Source organism: Martes martes (assembly GCF_963455335.1).
Source record: "Martes martes genome assembly, chromosome: 2".
Classification (NCBI taxonomy): Eukaryota; Metazoa; Chordata; class Mammalia; order Carnivora; family Mustelidae; genus Martes; species Martes martes.
This window is the reverse complement of record NC_137889.1, coordinates 98,750,218-98,769,010: the sequence shown is the minus strand read 5'-3', so window position 1 is coordinate 98,769,010 and position 18,793 is coordinate 98,750,218. Positions and strand designations below refer to the sequence as shown.

The window sequence follows — 18,793 nt, the reverse complement described above, 5'->3', positions numbered from 1 at the left end:
TGGGAAAACCTTGTGCAGGACCAGGAAAAGCACTGTTTCGCTAACAGCAGCATCCATATGGGAGATCCCTGATAGGAACTGGGCTTTTTTTACTCCATTTTTTGCTACCAACAGACATGATTAAATTGCTCCTGGGATTGTTTTTTTTAAATAGGATCCAACTGGGACCTTTCAGTTTGATTTAAAAGAAGAGACTATTTTGTAGTATAATTTTGGCTAAACATTGACAGGGAGAAAACTGACAAACCTGTATAGGCAGTTGCAATTTAACTGTAAACTGAAGGTTCAACAGTACTTGCTCTTTGACTAAACGGCATTTATTTCTGCACTTCTGTGAAGTTGTTCCTGGATCAGTTCTCCAGTGTGAAGTGCATTGTGATGATTCTCTAACCTCCATTTACTGAGTTCTTGGATAATGATGGTGATTAAGCATAATGAGCTAACCTTTAATTTGTAACAGTACTTAATAGTTTTCAAAGCTCTGGGAAAAAAACCCTTTTAATTCTTAAAATAAACTTGTGAGGTGGGCAGCATAGATTGGACATTATTCTCTTACTATTCTGAAAATTAATAAATTGAAGAACCAGCACCATATTCTAGGATTTTTTGGCAGGTACTCCAGTGCTTTTTTAGTCTTACTTTGTTGCCTCTCCAAATCCCACTAGACTGAAAAATAACAGCAATAACAAAGAGCGCTTATTATCTTTTGAAGATTTTCAGAGATCATCTTTTTATATTTGATTGATCTATTTAATTTTATTAAAATAGTGGATATTAATAACAAGCGAAAAAATGATTGCCTTTTGTTTTTATCCTATTTTCTTCCTTTCGTCTCTGTCAATGTTTCTTTATACCAAAGTGCTATTCTCTAAGGACTGTATTTATTTTTCTCTTTTTGTTCTGAATAATTCTTCCATTTTTTTCTCTGTCGTATGCTTTATATTCTTTCTATTTATCAACCTTTCTATTATAAGATGGTAAATAGGATGGATTAGTTACATTTCAGTATTGCTTGGAATCTAATTCAATCCAGAGCTCTAATGTATCTAGATAAAAGACTACAAACCTAGTAGTCCATTCCAGCTAGGTATAACCGTTGTCTAAGTTTAGACATCATTGTGTGAAACATGTGGGAAGACTGCTTCAAGTGGAGACAGACAGATGATGCTCTTTGCCTCTTCCATTTCGTCTTCTCCCCTCAGAGCTCTGGTGGCCATTTTTTCCCCCGGAACAATATGTGACTTTGAGGTGAAAAGATAGGTTCCATGTCTGGTGGGAGAGGAAGATGGGAAGGAGCTGGGTTCCTCACTAGTGTTGAGTCAACACTCTGATGATAATCTTGCTGATTCCTTTTTTTGTGGAAAGAGATAAAATTCATATTTCTTCTGGGTTTTCAGTGAATTTGAGAATTCCCAAGTAGAATTTTTTCTTTCAGGCTTATGTCCTAAGTAAAATTAAATAACTGTAAAATAAATATATGCTGAAAGGCTTATTTTATTTAATGTGTGGAGCCAATATACCAAAAATTTGACAAAAAAATTATCATTATGTTAATACTCAAGTGCTCTTTTTTGATGATTTATTTAAATTTCTATAAGCATTTATTGTTAAATAGGAAGATATTTTTCCTAAAGTTGTGTGCCTTGCAAGCTCTCCGGTAAGAGGGATGTTGGTCTGTCTATTCACTATTTATTTAAATAGTTGAGAATTATTAACAGTTGTTTTATATATAACATTACAAATTGAATAATCATTTCCTCTTGCAGCAATAAACATACAATTACAACAGAAAGATAGAATTTGAACATTTAATACATATAGAGAATTTTACTTAGAGTTATTTTTGGAATGCTTGCCTATATTTGAGAGTGACTATTCAGATATTAATAATAAATCTTAATAACATGTATCAATTTATTGCCTCAGTCTCCAACTCACTCTGTAACACATGGTATGGCAAATGGATAGAGTCTAATTCCTTTAGACATTTCTCCTTTTCATTGAATATGATGCTGAACATTCTCAGTGGAGGGTCCTGGAGGGACACTAAAGGACAAAGGGGCTCTCTGGCTCTTTCTGGTCACTGTATGCTGAGTCAGCAGTATGGGAGGAAAGCCATATGGTTATGTGTTGGTCTAGAATTATATAGGCATCTGTCTAGAATGCACAGACCTACTGCAACCTTGCAGCCCTTGCCCTGGTGACTACTTTTCTATAACCCTCTCAGAGTGCATACCACACTTTTAAGTTCTCTTGCTCACACTGTCACCCTTCTTCCTACTTGCTATAATGCCCCAACGTTTGTTTCCCATGGTCCTTGTGCCATGGACGTCCTGACATGGACACTGTGTGTCCAGGCCTCCTGCTGTACCAGGGCTCCTGTTCTCTCTGCATATCCATGTGCCCAGTCCTCTGGCTGTGGTTAGTCTGCACCCATCTCTACTTCTGCATGTCTGCCTGCTGCCTGATATGGCTCACATACACACTGTGTGCTTCAAGCCTTCTGCTGCTTCAGAACCCTGATTCCCTCTGCATGCACACATGCCTGCTATATTCACTTATATCCCACCTGTACCTTCCTTGCTGCCCTCTCCTCCCCTTCAGAGGGATGCTTCTTGATTGCTCACCAACTGCAGACCAGCTCTGGGCTGCAAAAACCAGAAAACTTGTTTGTCACCCAGTAGGTTTCAAAAAAGTTTGAAACCCAACCTGAGGAAGAGGTCCCCCTTTCCATATTTGTCCTTCCTTGGGCATTCTCCTTTAGCCCTTAGGGCAAAATACAGAGTTTTCTTATATCCTACTTATAACTCTTTTATCATAGTTATTAATTCTTTATATTAAACTTTCTCTGTTTAAACCACTGTGAGCTTTCAATCACTCCCAAATAATCTGACATCAATACAACATACTTTGTTTCCATAATAGCTATGATGCTAGCAGGATCTGATGGTAATAGCCATGATCGCAAGTACCACAAATAATGCCCACATGCAATATATTCACTTTTTTCCAAAGTTGAATAACAGAATTTAACTCTAAACTGAAACCTAAAGCCAAATTTTAGGGCACTCCTACTGTTAACATTCAACATTTCTCTCCTGAACTCCATCTAAACTTATATATCCAAGTGCCTATTAAACATTTCTACATGGATGGTTAACAGACCCCCTCAAAAACAAATTAAAACACAACAAAAAATAATATTGCCCCAAACCAAATACCTGATCCATCCCAACCCTTATCTCCTGCACCCTGATTTTTAACTGCCCTCCCAATCTCAAGAATGACAGTTCCATTTTCATGTTTCTTAGATTAGAACTTTATCCTTGATTCTTCTCGCATTCTCAATTCCAAATCCAGTCCATCAGCAAATTTTATAGGCTCCATCTTCAAAATATATCCAGATTCCAACAACTTTTTATCTCCTTTAATGCTAACACTTTGGTCCAAGCAGCTATCGTGGGCCAGGAATTGATGGAACTAACATTTGCAGGAATTTCCTAATTAGTCTTCTTGCTTCTTCTCTTGCTCATGCAGTCTATTCTCTTATTACTGTCTGTTAAGAATCTCTAACAGCTTCCAGTATTAATTAGAATAAAAAGCAAAGTCCTTGTGGTGCCAGGATGCAGTCTCTTGAACATCTGACTCTTGGTTTTGGCTTTGGTCTCATGGTGGTGCGATTGAGCCTGTGTTGGGCTCTGCGTTCAGCACAGTGTCTGCTTGAAATTCTATCTCCCTTTTCCTCTGCCACTCCTGCTTGTGTTCTCTCTCTCTCGAATGAATAAATAAATCTTTAAAAAACAAAAAAAGTCCTTATCATGGCCCTGAGGACCTATAGAGTCTAGCTCCCCTGTGCTCTCTGAACTCATCTTCTTTCTCCCTTGCTCACTTGTGCTCTAGGCACATAGCAAGGTTTTTGTTTGTTTGTTTGTTTGTTTTTTGTTTTTTTAACCAAGTGAGCTTCATTCTATAATGTTCTTCCTCCCAACATTCACATGGCTCACTTCTTCACCTCCTTCTAGTCTCTGTTCAGATCTCAACTTACACATAAAGTCTTCTTTGACAACCCATACTCAGTATTCACAGTCCCTTTTACCTCATTTTATTTCATCTGTGATACTTTTTTTCATGTCACAAATTTAATATTTACATATTCACTGCTTATTATCAGTTTGCTACCTCAGAACATCAACTCTATAATGGCAACAATTTAGTTAGTTCACTGCCATACCCTAGCATCTAAAATGGTGGCTGGCATGTAGTAGATGCTCAGTAACTATTTGCTCAACAAATGAACCAATGAAATAATTAATGAATAGATTGGTTTCCTATAATAGTTCATTCAAGCCTAAGTATTAATTTTATGGTATAATATCAAATCCACTTTACAGAAGAAAGCTGGAGCACAAAAAATTTAGATTATTTTCCCATAATAATAAACAGCTTAATAATAATGATAATAATCATATTAATAATAATAAACAAATAGTACTAAATGGTGGAGACAGGATTTTAATTCAAGCTTATTTGTAATCAAAACCTATGCATAATTTCCATGCATGCACTGTGCACACCCACCTATTTCAAGCCATTGTTTGCATTGTGTCTTTAAAATTGTCATTGTTTTAGCAAGTCATTTGTATGTGCCTGGAATCAAAGGGTTGCTTCTGTTTTTTCCCCTTCATTATTTCTGATTTTCTCTTCTTACCACCTGACTCTTTCTTAACCTCTTAAATTTCAATCATTTTTTGTTTTCTCTATAATGCCAGTTTTCGAGGAAAAGGCCAAATCAAACTAACTCTTTTGTGGATATATTATAATATGAAAAAATTACATATTATATAAAGCCAGATCCTAATTTTATTTTTTTAAAGATTTTATTTATTTATTTGACAGAGAGAGAGAGAGAGAGAGAGATCACAAGTAGGCAGAGAGGCAGGCAGAGAAGCAGGCAGAGAGAGAGGGGGAAGCAGGCTCCCTGCTGAGCAGAGAGCCCAATGCAGGGCTCAATCCCAGGACCCTGAGATCCTGACCTGAGCTGAAGGCAGAGGCTTAACATACTGAGCCATCCAAGTGCCTCTCAAGCTCCTAATTTTATAAACAAAGCAGATATTTTTTTGGGAAAATTGCTTCAAAAATTGCAATTTTATAAATGTTAAATGTGAATAACAAACTACATGGAAACAAATTCTCTAAGATTTATTTCCTTTTGTAATTAAGTATAACAAGTACTGTGAAATTCAAACTCTAATAGAAGTTACACTTTATTATTGAAACATGATGTCATGTTTGTCAGAGACAGAATCTTCTAAAATGTTTTTTCTTCCAAATGAGTCATTGAGAATAGATAAGACTTAAATAACTAGGAGAAGGGAAAATGAAACCAAACTTTGCCTGGTTCATTGCCTCCTTTGTGGTTTTTTTTAATAGGTTAGAAAATGGACAAACCGATGAAAGGAATGCATTGTACTTGGTTTTTAGTCAAAATTTTATTTTATTTTATTATTTAAAGATTTATTTATTTAAATAATAAATTTATTATTTAAATTTAAAGATTTATCTATTTATTTATTTGACAGAGACAGAGAGTGAGAGAGACAGCAAGAGAGGGAACACAAGCAGGGAGAGTGGGAAAGGGAGAAGCAGGCTCCTGGTAGAGCAGGGAGCCTCACATGGGGCTCCATCCCAGTACCCTGGGACCATGACCTGAGCCAAAGGCAGATGTGTAACAACTGAGCTTCCCAGGTGCCCCATTAGTCAAAATTTTAATAGAAGAAAAAGACAAACATAATAGGTAATGGACTAAACATTTTAAAGTCTCTGTCTCAAATTATCAATAGCTCAGTTTCATATACCCTCTATGTCTTAAAATCACTGAGCTTCTAAATTTGAGGCCAAAAGAAAATTTTGTGTCTAAAATGGGTTACAGTTACTCATGTTGAATATTTTGAGTTTTCAGATGTGATAGTGAGATATTTTTCATATTGTTAAGATACTGATTTTATAGTTATTTTGAATTTATTATTGAAATTTAATGAATATTAAGTGACTGTGTAGTACCTATTTGAAAAAATTACAATGTGTGATAAATTTGAACATTGGCCTATGATAACTAAAGTTAAATATGTAAGAACTAATTAGAAGAGATAGAAGAAACAGATGTTGGCAGCCATAATTTAACATGTTAATTATTTAAGATGGCATTGACTTTATTTGTATGACAAAAATAAGTACTAAAAGAGAACTTATTTGATAATTATTTTTCTTATAAAAGAAAACATGAACAATCTTCTGAAGATGTAATCATTAATTTTTTAAATAACAGTTGGTTCATTTTGATGTTAAATTCTTTAATTCAACAAATTCTATATTTGATGGGAAAATTAAAATCATCAAATATCCTATTAGTTGTCATAGCAATGCTTATAAATAAACCATAGACTCATAAATGAAGTAGAAATCATATTCTACATAGAGAAAGTGGACAACATTTTACAAATTTCTGTGTATTCATTACTAAGACTTTTATTTTTGAATAATATTTAGGAACAGAACAAAAGCAATGTTGTATTTGATTTCCTACTTTAATTTAAAAATTGATTACTTTATTTTAAATATTTAATCTAAGTCTTTGTGAATGGTATTACTTTCTCATATTTGACTGCTATACCCTATCTTAGACTGTTAGTTTTGGAAACATATGACTTATTTAAAAGAAATCTTTCTTTCTTTACCAATTAGTGTTTATAATGATTAAATAAGAATAGAATGAGAGGAAAGCCAATGTATAATGGACAATGAGTCTTTGAAGAAAAGGGGGTTCAAGTTTGCTGTATTTTGTTATAAATTTTGGATTTTGTTTTATAAAGACGCTATATAATCTATGAAGCCAACCAGTATTTGAATCCTTTTAAAATATCCCAATGAAATGTATTGAGCTACTCGAACTTGCCAATGTTGGGGAACTTTACAAGCGTTCTAAAACTGCAAATTTCATTTTTAACCACCTATGCAAGTAGCAAATTTTAGTACTGCGCTGAAATGGATTTCTCTAAAGCTCCCAGTTATTGGTCCTAATTTCCCCCAGTGAGAATACTTAGGCCAGTTCTGCTACTCTCATATTTGACCACCCATTAAATATCTAGAGGGCTACAGGGTCCCTCTACATTTGTTTTCTTCAATAAATGGAACATCTCACTGACTTCAACTATTTCTAATATGAAATAGTCTCAAATTTTTTAATTACTCAGGTTGCCTGATACTGTTAGTTAACTTTCTCTAGGCTTTGCTGTGGTCACAGACAACTCTATTATAATTTTAGTGGTTACAACAATAAATGTTTATTACTTGCTCATATAATAAATAGGTCAACTGTGAATTTGCTGGAGTTCTTCATATATCTTTATTTTAGAACTTTGGGTGAAGGAGCAGCCTCTAAGTTATGTCAATCTTTTAATAGAGGAAAAGGTGTAAAATTTGCTTTTATTCATATTTTACAGAGATAGTTTACTTTGAGTTTTTTTTTAAGCTAAATGAGTCACACATCCAAATGTAATTTAAATGGGGTAGGAAAATTTAAATCTCTCACTGGGATGCACTCTAAGTCACATAGTGAAGGGTAGTGATCTACAAGCCTCTTACAGAAAGACAACAAACAATTAAGAACAATAATACACTCATTAGTGTGATTACTGTGTCTTAGGGTACCTCCATTTTCAACTTTTTGAGGAATCTCCCTCCATGGTGTTTTCCAGAGTGGCTGCACCAGCTAGCATTATCACCAACAGTGTTGGGGGGTGGAGAGGAGGGATAGGGTGATTGGGTTATGGACATTGGGGAGGGTATGTGCTATGGTGAGTGCTGTGGATTGTGTAAGACTGATGATTGTGTAAGACTGATGTAAGACCTGTACCCCTGAAGCAAATAATACATTATATGTTAATAAAATTTAAAAAAGTAAAAAAAAAGTAAAAAAAAAAATAAAAGAAAGAGCAATAATACAATCCTGAACAGTGTCAACATGTCCTGTCTTTCTCACTATGTCATTTAAAGTGAAGTTCCCAAGATTAGACAGTATACCAGGAGTGTTCTGAGCAGGTATGAATAGTCTTAGTGTTCTTGTTCTAGATTTTATATTGTTAATTCAGTACAAATAATTGTAACATCTATTTAGCAATCATATTGAATAGATTTCTTTTATTTATTGATCATGGCTAGTCCTCATGACTGTTCTAAAAAAATCCTGAACTATGTGCCATGTAATTACGTGTCAGCTCTATTCTCTGTGCTAATTCAATTCAACACAAGCATAGGATGAAATCTGAGAATTATAACAGAGTATCAGCACTTAAAATAATAAAACTAATTTGGAGACTGTGACTAGGCCCTGCATAGTCTTAGTATTGGAGGATAGGTGATATATTTAAATTTATCATTTATCACTTATCGTCTAGCACCTCTTGGTCTGGCTGTAGCTTACCTTTCAAGTTTGCCAAGATTATTTTGGGCACCACTTCTCTCCTCTAACATATTCTCTGTCTTTCCAGCTTTGTATCCTTTAATCTATGAAAAACCCAATCATATAGAGTGTATTTGCTCTGTACTAGGCCACTGTGCTGAATATGGCAGATACAATAGTATGCAAAATTCATACAGCCTAGTGTGTCTAATAGCCTGGATGGGGGAAGTCATCAGCTATTATACAAATATTTTATAATTGCAAACTAAAGTAAATACTACAAAGTGAAGGGTACTGTGAGGGTATATAAAGAGCAGGTGTGTTCTAGTGTTCAGATTAGGGCCACTACCAGGGAAGTGCCTACTGAGCTGAGGTCTATAAAATTTACTCTGGGTGTATGTTTGCAATATGTTGTGGAAGTTGAGTTTGAAGGGTATCCCAGGCAGAGATATCACTATGTTCTATGTATGACTCTGAGCATAGCACATACAAAGAACTGAAAAAAAAGGGGGGATGCCTCAGTGATTCAGTCGCTTAAACGTTTCCCTTTGGCTCAGGTCATGATCCCAGGGTCCTGGGATTGAGTCCTGTATTGGACTCCTTGCTCAGCAGGGAGCCTGCTTCTCCCTCTGCCTGTCTCTCCCCTTGCTTGTGCTTGCACATGCTCTCTCTCTCTCTGACAAATAAATAAATAAAATCTTAAAAAAACCAAAAACTGAAAGGGAAGTGTGGCTAAAAGGGAGAGTAGGGAATTATTATGCAATGAAAAATATGACTTCCATATCATTATCTAAGATAAAGATATTTCTGTTGATTTTTCTTGAAACTGTTCAACATGTTGAAACTGAACACAGTTTCAAGAAAAATCAACAGAAATATCCACACTGATTGATATTGATACTTGATCAAAGTATCAGGTGACATTTGCATAATATCCTATGGAGCACATTCCCTGTCCTGGTTGGGTTGATCTTGATTCATTCCATGGGCCTGGAGGTTGAAGAGGGAGTGCCTCTCTCTAGAATGCTGGAAATAACTGTTAGGGGAAACGAGACCCTGAAATGAATTTTGAGGCTGAATTCAATAAACCATAAAAGCAAAGATCAAACGATCCTAAAGAAATATTCATTTCTAAGGGCATTAAAAACATACAAACAAAAATAAACAATAACAGAGGTCAGAGTGAGGGCTGAATGTTGAATGTAACCTGATGTTGTCTATGTAATTGACTGGAATAATATGCTTTTGTCTGGGTTGATTTTTATGAGAGGTATAGTATAGTATATTGAGTAGCCAAATGTGAAGTAAATATATTCAGATTAAAAAAAATCTTTTTGTGTGTTGATACAATGAAAGACATTATTTAAATACCTTAATAAAGCCTAGATAGGCTGTATTTGTGGCTCATTGTTCCACAGATTAGCAAACTGAAGAGCTCTAATTATTGTTTATCAAATTTACCCTCTTCCAATTAGAAAAAAAATGGAATCACTTTAAACCATTTCCTCCTCCAACTCTCTCATTCTTTATATTTCCTCATAAATCCCGTAATGCTCCTGTAATCTACATTTCAAGTTGCCTCACTTTCTTGTGCTATACTACATCCAAACCAGCAGACTTGAATTTCTTAAATTTGGATTTCCAAACATTTAGGTGCATTACTGTTTGGGGTTCTTTTTTATCTTTTTAAATTTACTTATTTATTTGTTCTAGAGAAAGAAAGTGGAGAAGAAGGGCAGAGGAAGAAGGAGAATGAGTCTAAAGCATTCTCCGCACTGAATGTAGAGCCTGGCTTGGGGCTTGATCTCACGACCTTGAGATCACAACCTGAGCCAAAGCCAAGAGTAGGAAGCTTAACTGACTTTGTCACTCAGGCTCCCCTACAATTTGGATTTTTATTCCTCTTATTTTTAACCTTTTCTTGTCATTTTCAATTAACTGAAATATCCCAACCTGAGAGAAGAAAGATAGCTTAGAGTTGGAGCCAACTTACCAGGGAAGGCTCTGCTACCCTTTAGTTCTGATATATTATCAATAAGTTACTTGATGTAAATAATGTGCTCATCTAATGTACATGTTTTTTATTTTTTAAATTATAAATGTAACTTAAACATTTTTAGAAGGCGTAACTTTGGAAGGTAATTTCAGGCTTAACTATTTTGATATAATTCTTTCAGATAGAGTGACTATGTGAAAGTCCTTTGAGAGTGAAAGGGGCTCTCTTTTTTTCTTTCTTTATTCCCCCCCCCTTTTTTTTTTTGGTATGTATCTACATGGAATACTTTATTTTTATTCTGTGGTTTTAAAATTTTAATTCTAATGTAATTAACATATATATAATATTTGTTATATTAGTTTCAGGTATATAATACAGCAATTCAACAATTCTGTATATTACTTGGTGCTCATCCCAACAAGAGCACTGTTTAATCCTCATCACCTATTTCATCCATCTACCTACTCACGTCTCCTCTGGTAACTCTGTTTGTTCTCTATAGTTAAGATTCTTTTTTTTTTTTTTTTTTTTTTTTTGGTTTGTCTCTCTATATTTTCCTTTCCTCATTTGTTTTCTTTCTTAAATTTTACATATGAGTTAAATCATATAGTATTTGTTTTTCTCTGAATGGCTTATTTTGCTTGGCATTATACTCTCTATATCCATCCATGTCATTGTAAATGGCAGGATTACATCCTTTTTTATGGCTGAATAATGTTCCATTGTATATATACACCACATCTTCTTTATCCATTCATCTATTGATAGACACTCAGTTTGCTGTCATAATTTGGCTATTGTAAATAATGCTGCAGTAAACATAGGGGTACATATATCTTTGTGAATTAGTGTTTTTGTCTTCTTTGGGTAAATACCCAATAGTGGAATTACTCAATTATATGGTAATTCTGTTTTTAACTTTTTGAAAAGCCTTCATACTGTTTTCTATAGTGCCTGTACCAGTTTGCATTCCCACCAACAGTGCATGAGGTTTCCTTTTTCTCCACATCCTTGCCAACACTTTTGTCTTGAGTTTTTGACTTTAGCCATTCTGACAGGTGTGAGGTGATAATCTCATTGTAGTTTTGAAATGTATTTCCCTGATGATGAGTGATGTTGAGTGTCTTTTTCATGTGCCTGTTGGCCATATGTATGTCTTCTTTGGAAAATATCTATTCATATATTCTGCCCATATTTTACTTGGATATTTGTTATTTGGGTGTTGAGTTGAATCAGTTCTGCTGCCTCCTAACGGCACATGGGAGAAGAATGAGGCACAAATAAGTCAGCTGCAAGAGAATGGGAGCAGGGTGCGACAGTAGAAAAGACTGTCACCCCAAACAACTCCTCAGTCTCATATTTATTAGAAAGTGAGTAATAATCAACAAAGCAGGAGTAGATTACACATTGACCATGAATCTTGTGCATAAGTAAGAAGAAAGGCAAAACATGTCTGGTCACGTAGTACGTGACCTACAGTGAGCAAGCTCAAACGAAAAGATTGTCTAACTACTGATGCCCTCTGGGGAAGGGGAGATAACAGAAAAATGAAGCAGGCCGCATTCTGCCCTGAGTGGGCCAGGCGTTCCCAGCTGCTCAGCTTTAAGAACGTCTATTGTCCTCTCCCCCAGAGGCCTGTTGCCAGTACGTGTTTTTCTTAAAGCTGTATATAAGCATGCTTGGTAACTAGTATAATTTCTCATAGGTTATATTTTAAGCAGTGCATTGTTCTGAGGGACGGTTGCATTTCCCCCTTTTTGTTTGTGCAGAAGCAGGAAAGTCGATGTCACAATTTCTTGATCCACCAGTCATCGGAAGGATTTTTGCGTGCATCTGAGGACTATGCATAAAAAGATTATAGCAATAAAAAGAATTATCATTCCGCCTATAATGCCAAGATCAGTTTATTTGATCCAAGTAAAAACGTTTGGATTAGACAGAATATCATTAATCTTTTGTGCAAAACTCACTCCTGGAACTAATTGTAGTGATGAGTGAGTAATGCTTTGAATAGTATCTTGAAGCTGTTTAATATCTAAAGTTAGATTATTGCCATAGTGATTGGTAATATGTCAGCAAATTTTGTTCCATGATGTTTTTGATTCATTATAGGCATAGGGAGTAACACAGAAGGAAGAAACATTCCAATCACATAAAAAACGAAGCCTAAGTTTTATATTTTGGAGATCATCTTCTACATATATTATGGCTGATTCTAAATCAGAGATTCCCTCATTTAATTTTTGAACTATGATTGTTCGTTGATTCCAAGCCTTGCTAGCATTCTCATGCCACTTTTGGACAAATTGTATAGTTTGTGCATTCTGATGCAAAGCTATTCCTGTAGTGGTAGCTGTAGCAGTAATGGCTATAATTCCTAGGATAGCTGTTATAAGCAGCCCAAGAAATCTCTTCGTTCTATGGACCCAGTTCTTCAAAACTGTTAAAAGTACATGCATATCTGGAGAGCTTTCCCAAACATGGTAATGTTTCACCACTAACCAGATGCCTGTTCTTCTTCTGGCTATGAGAATAATAGAATTGTCTGTGTAAACATTCTCATTCACACAAGTGAACATCTTACATTTGGGACAGTTTATTTCTCTAATGTTATGATCAGAAGTCGTTTTTCCAATAATAAAGACATAGGGATCTCTAACACACACTCTTACCCGTTCTTCTCTCATCAGGAGAAAGGAGAATGCATAATAGTTGGACTGATAAATGTACGAGCCGCTCCAAATTTAAAGGTGATAAAGTGGCAGCGACTTTCCATAAATTCTTTTGTCTTTTATGAAACTCAGCAAAAGGGGATGGCGCCGAAAGTCCTTGCCCATGCCAGACGAGAAGTGCATTTCCCCAAGCTAAGGTTTGTGGTATGATGAGGTGACCAAAAACTTGCTATTTTAAATTTCGATGAGAAGATCAGGGTCTCCCAGTGCAATTGGTAGCTGCCATCCCCTTAGGGGACCAGTCCCATACAATTCCATAGGAATCATTAATAATGACACTGGGGTAAGAAGCTCGACAATCCTCCCATAAGGGGCGAATTCCCTCATTGGACCACATCTGTGTCATTTTGCATTTGGGAATAGGGGGTGCTTCTGTGCTATAGCTAGGACCCCGATATTCATTGGCTAGGAATCCTTTACTGGAAAGTAAACATAACTGAATTTTAGTCAGACTATTATTAGTAGGAAAGTCCACTAACCATCTTTGATCATTAGGGATAAGACAACTGGAATGATTGCTGATACATATCCTAATATCCTTTTGATATCCTAATGTAAGGTTAATATTAGTGCCTTCGTCTTGAGGCAATAATGGCAATCTGTGATCCAATATTCCAGGTACCCATTTTGGGGCATTAAAATAAATTGGTATTACATCTTCTCCGCATTCTACTGGATGGAGCAGAGAAGGATTAGTAAAGTTATTTATTTGTGCATAACATCCTGGAAGACTTACGGCTACCGTGATGAGGGCCATCATAGTTACCACCATGTTTTTAGGGGTGAAAGGACACTGTTCATTCTCCAGAACTTCCTCTGCTTTCTTGGTCAGCTTCTTTATCTGGTCCCAAATTGGAATCTTTGCTTGGTCTGTCCCAGACATTGTGACTTGGGTGCTGTTCAATGTGAGACCCTCGAAGCTGATGATTGGTACGACTGGTTCAAATCCGTATCTTTTCCTCTTGCTCATAATGGACCTTTGTAAAATGAGAGGGTACCCAGAGTGCTCGGCGGCCTTGTTGGGCAATACACAGGCATATCCTTTTCCTCAGGTAATCAAACTACCAGAGAGCCGTTGATTAGAAGTGACATTTCTCCACCAGATTGGAGGGTATACTTTGTCCTGTTTATGTGTAGTGAAATATCTTTCTACTGCTACAGTGTTTTTATCATCATGATTCAAAAAATTAAGAGCAAATAAAAGTGCTAATATTTCTTGAGGAGGACCTTGTATTCCCCCTTTTTATTTATTAAGCTATAATTTTAATATTTGATTAGCCTGCTCTACTATTTTTTGTCCTTGGGGATTATATGGGATGCCAATAGAATGCTGATGAATGAGGGATTGTAAATGATGAAATAATGAGTGGAGGGAGATAATCAAATGTGGAAATAGCAGTTTCGATATGCTGTAAAACATACACTGTATATAGAGATTAAATGTGTATATAGAGATTAAATCTGTATATACAGATTAAATGCGGAAGAAACATCTTGAAATAATGTAATAGCTGTAATGACATAGCTGTAATTTTGATTTCTGTACTGAGAGGCCTGTAGTAGATATTTTTGAGGTAGGACCATAATAACAGGCTTTGCCTTTTGTTCCCTCATTATTCCTCCTGAACAATTTTTGACCCTTCAAATCTTTAAGGTTGTTGAAGGTGGAAGGCCTCATCTTCTGTAACTTCTTCCTGCTGAATAGGGGTGTAGAATTGTCCCTACCTATTTAGGTCAACATAGGTCAATTGGGGAGTGTGTAGGGGAGTTACAAAAGATGGAGGCAACTGAATCCGATGCTGACAGTAAAGAAGTGTCTCTGTGTGTGGCAATTTCTTTGACATTTACCTTAAGTTGTCTAGCTTAGGTAAACTACAAACATTTAAAGACAATCAGATCTAGAATCTAACATACACAGAGGTGGGTGTTATTTAAATAATTTTTCTCTCTAAAATAGCCCCCATTTCCAAAGATAGCCAAATCAGGACTAATTTATTTGAAAAACAAGTCCAGTTTTAACAAACTTGACCTAATTATTTACATAAGCTCAACAAGATCAGTGAGTGATCATATAGATCTTTTAGTATCTTCTTTGCTGGAACTTTATAAGGAATCTCTAGGTTGAACTTTTAGTAGCCTCCTGTAATCTCACAATAAAATCAGTATAGCATTCTTTTGGACCCCGTACCACCTTTTGGAAAGAAGAACAACTCTCTCCTTAGGATTTTATTCTTTCCCAGGTCTCAAACAACAATGCTGGAGCTGCTCAACAGCTTGATCATCCATTTGTACCTGATCTTGCACTCGGGCCCATGGCCCAATGCCCATGAGCAGTTCCATGGGAATAGGACCATTATTAGCTCTGTTTTGGGCAGCTGCTGTGTCTGCATGATCTTGCCACCATGTTTTAAATTGCAAGAACTCACTCGAAGATAGAACTGTTTTTGCTAATAATGACCAATCAGTCGGAATAAGTTGATTGCCTTCTGCGATACCTTGAATGATTCCTGTTGTAAATGGAGAATTAACTCGATAATTTTGCACTGCTTATTTTAACTCCTCCAGTAATTTGAAGGGAAATGGCTCATGTATGGCCTCATAGATACCATTAGGGTTGTTAGGATCTTGTCCTGGAGCAACATGTTCTCTAATAGTGACTAGGAAATTAAAATGCAAGGCATCTGGGTCTCCTGCTTGCTTTGCTTCAATGAGGCCTTTTTTAATGGTTTGATAGCGTGGATTTTTCATCCTTTTTTTTTTTTTAAAGATATTTATTTATTTATTTGACAGAAATCACAAGTAGGCAGAGAGGCAGGCAGAGAGAGAGGAGGAAGCAGGCTCTCTGCTGAGCAGAAAGCCTGATATGGGGCTCGATCCCAGGACCCTGGGATCATGACCTGAGCCGAAGGCAGAGGCTTTAACCCACTGAGCCACCCAGGCGCCCCTTCAGCCTTTTTACTACATTCTTACAGGATGGTGGAGCTGATGGTGATGGCGCAACAACAATTGTTCTCACCTTTTGCTTTGTTATTGGAGGAGAGAGGGGGCAGAGATTCCTCCTTTATATATTCCTTTACAACCACTTTAGTAATTTCTTTTTCCTCCGGAATAGCATATTCAGGTTCCTCCTCTTTAGTTTCTCCTGAACATTCATTATTGCTATCTGAATCAGGGGTTTGTAAAGGCTCCAAAACGGAGAGAATAAGGGTCCAAGTAGGCCATATAATAATCGGAATTAACTTTCCTTTAGCATGCAAGAGTTTTAACTCGTGGCATACTCTTTCCCATGTCTGTAAATCTGAAGTCCCTAATGTAGGGAACCAGGAGCAATGTTCTTTAATTACTTTTAAATGCTCCAAAAGTTGGCCCTTGCTGACTTTTGCTCCTCCCGCCTTAGGAGCCATCTCAACAAATATACATACCCAAGGGCGATATTTGTTCGTGTGTTTTAGATCACCATACCCTGTGATAAGCACCCACAGCTCACCAGCGGGAAAAAGGCAGGGCCATGCAAAATTCACATTGGGGCTTCTTCTCCTATTTCGTTTCTCATCTCTCGTGTCCCTGTTCAGGCGCTACTTGCCACCTCCTGATGGTGTATGGGAGAAGAATGAGGCACGAACAAGTCAGCTGCAAGAGAATCGGAGCAGTAGTCGCCCCCTGCTCCGATTCTCTTGCAGCTGACTTGTTTGTGCCTCATTCTTCTGTGCACCATCAGGAGGCAGCAAGTTCCTTATATACTTTGGGCACTAACGCTTTATCAGATATGGCCATTTGCAAATATCTTCTCACATTTAGTAGGTTGTCTTTTAGTTTTGTTGTTTGTTTCCTTTGCTATGCGGAAGCTTCTTATTTTGATGTAGTCCCAATAGTTGATTTTTGCTTTTGTTTCCCTTAAGAGATATATCTAAAAAAACATTGCTACGGTGATGCCAGAGACATTCCGCCAGTGTTCTCTTCTAGGGTATTTATGGTTTCAGGTTTTAATAGTTAGGTTCTTAATCCATTTTTAAAAGATTTTATTTATTTGAGAAAGAGAGAAAGTAAGAGACAGAGCTTGAGCAGGGGGGAGAAGGGTAGAGAGAGAGGGAGAAGCAGATTCCCTTCTGAGCAGGGAGCCCAATTCAGGGCTCGTCCCAGGACCCAAGGATCATGACCTGAACTGAAGGCAGGACCTGAACAAAAGCAACCCAGGTGCCCCAGTTCTTTATCTATTTTGAGTTTATTTTTGAGTATGGTATAAGAAAGTATTCCAGTGTCATTCTTTTGCATGTAGCTGTCCAGTTTTCTCAACTCTATCTGTTGAAAAGTCTCTCTTTTTCCCATTGCATATTCCTGCCTTCTTTATTGAAGATTAATTGACCATATAATTATGGGTTTATTTATGGACTTTCTACTCTATTCCATTGATGTTTTATGCCAGTACCATACTATTTTTATTCCTACAGCTTTGTAATATAACTTGAAGTCTGGAATTGAGATACCTCCAGTTTTGTTTTTCTTTTTCAAGATTTCTTTGGCTATTTTGGGTCTTTTGTGGTTCCATACAAATTTTAGGATTGTTTTTTCTAGTTCTGTGAAGAATGCTGGTGGTATTTTGATAAAGATTGCATTAAATGTGTAGATTGCTTTGGGTCATATAGGCATTTTAACAATATTTGTTCTTACAATCTATAAGCATAGAATATCTTTCCATTTGAGTCATCTTCAATTTCTTTCATCAGTGTTTTATAGTTTTTAGAATACAAGTCTTTCATATCTTTAGTTAATTTTATTCCTAGGTATTTTACTATTTTTGGTGTAATTATAAATGGGATTGTTTTCTTAATTTCTTTTTCTGCCACTTCATTATTAGTATATAAAAATGTAACAGATTTCTGTACATTGATTTTATATCCTGTGATTTAAGGGGTTTTATTAAAAAAGTTCAGACAATAGCCATAAGGTAAGATTGCCCTGGTCAAACTGGGACATTTGGTCAACCTATTTATAGATTCCCTATTTGTCTTTAGTTACATGCCATCTCATTAAGCTTTTGCCTGATATCCAGAAATAGGAATATGTAGAATTAATTGACATTTAAATATACTTGAAAACTTTATTTTAAAATCCTTGCCATTGGATTTTAGTCATTCTTTGTTTTAAAGAATTGTAGCCTGCAGTACATAAACAATGACTCTTGGGAACTCTGAAAAAAATAAAATAAAATAAAATAAAATAAAATAAAATAGTAAAATAAAAAAAGAATTGTAGCCTAGTATTAGTCTCTTGCCTTTTAAAATCCAAGATTCAAGTAATTTAAAGCAGCATGTTTAAATTTACCACTTACCACCTATATGCTATACAAGTAACTAACAGGAAACTACATGCCAGTCTTTATTTCATTCTTGGGATAGAGGGCTCTAATAATTTTTTAGTATTAAGATTTTTTCCAGTTTTTCTTTTTGAAAATATTACATAGATTATTATATTTATAGTTAGGTCCTCTGAGAATCAGTATTGAGAGAACGTTAGAAAGATTTAATCAGGATGCTTTGAATATGAGAGAAAAGAAATTATTAACATTCATGCAAAAGCTGGAATGCATTATTCTCTTTAGCCGTATGA

General features: G+C 35.9%; 1 protein-coding gene across 1 annotated transcript in view; it reads left to right on the top strand.

Annotated features, from left to right (window-relative positions):
* The window catches only part of STPG2 (sperm tail PG-rich repeat containing 2), a gene marked incomplete at both ends in the record, with an annotated part of 344,118 nt that overhangs the window by 277,010 nt on the left and 48,315 nt on the right, over positions 1 to 18,793 (top strand). The gene's annotated exons all lie outside the window — the stretch shown is intronic.